Source organism: Sinocyclocheilus grahami, unplaced genomic scaffold (genome assembly GCF_001515645.1).
Source record: "Sinocyclocheilus grahami isolate Dianchi unplaced genomic scaffold, SAMN03320097.WGS_v1.1 scaffold3015.1, whole genome shotgun sequence".
Taxonomy (NCBI): Eukaryota; Metazoa; Chordata; class Actinopteri; order Cypriniformes; family Cyprinidae; genus Sinocyclocheilus; species Sinocyclocheilus grahami.
In genome coordinates this window covers 1703-2518 of record NW_015508185.1, presented here as the reverse complement: position 1 = coordinate 2518, position 816 = coordinate 1703, and the positions used below count along the sequence as shown (strand labels likewise).

Genomic DNA, 816 nt, shown 5'->3' with positions numbered 1-816 from the left:
GAAGCTCCAAGAGTCCAAGCAAAGAAAACACTAATCATGAAAACAGAACCGTTATCAGTTAGACGTTGATTTATGGAGTCGGCTCGTGATGTTCTCTTAAAAACTAGCTTTTACTGATAATTACAGATTCAAGTTTTCTTTGAAAAGGAAGGACAATCTGAGCTGAATTACTGATCGATTATCTTCACTTTCACTCATTTCCCAGTTTATCTTAATATACTAACTAAGTGTTGTGAGTAACTAATGCACAGTACACTGATAGTGTAAAAGATGTTAGCATTGAAAGTGTTTGGAGTGAGCAGAGCTTCTAGCTGAACACAGAGTCCCGAATCCTTCAGCGAGCGTCTGTCGGAGAGAAAGCTCATACACGGCTGGTGTTTCTCGCAGGACTGTTCGCTCGCGGAGATCAAGAAGCTGTGCTGGGATCAGATGCAGCAGCTCTCGGAGATTCATCTGCTGCAGATTCTGGAGGGTAAACCTCCAATTCAGCTCCACTTTAATCTGAACAAACTAATCAAAAGCTGCTCCTTCTCTGTTCACCGTCCGTCCCGCTGCTGTCTTTGTGTTGTGTTTGACGAAGGCTTTTTTCTTTTCTTTGTTCGTAAAGGTAAAGAGTTATCAGCCGCACCTGAAGAGAAGATCTTCACCGACAGCCAGTAAGCCAAAACTCTCTGGATTATTAAATATTGAAAACTAAACGTAAGATTGAACTTTTGATAATGTGTTGATTGGCATTTACAGGCAGGACAGTAACGTGGACTCCACTTCGTCTCTGAGAGAAGATCCTGAAGCAGAAGAAAAGCAAGGTAAAGAACT

At 41.8% G+C, this 816-nt stretch overlaps 1 long non-coding RNA gene across 1 annotated transcript; it reads left to right on the top strand.

Annotated features, from left to right (window-relative positions):
- Positions 1-226: 226 nt before the first annotated feature.
- LOC107575927 (uncharacterized) lies at positions 227-813 on the top strand. Its single transcript, XR_001607961.1, has 3 exons — positions 227-472; positions 608-656; positions 742-813. It is a non-coding gene; the product is annotated as an uncharacterized lncRNA (long non-coding RNA).
- The last annotated feature ends 3 nt before the right edge of the window (positions 814-816 follow it).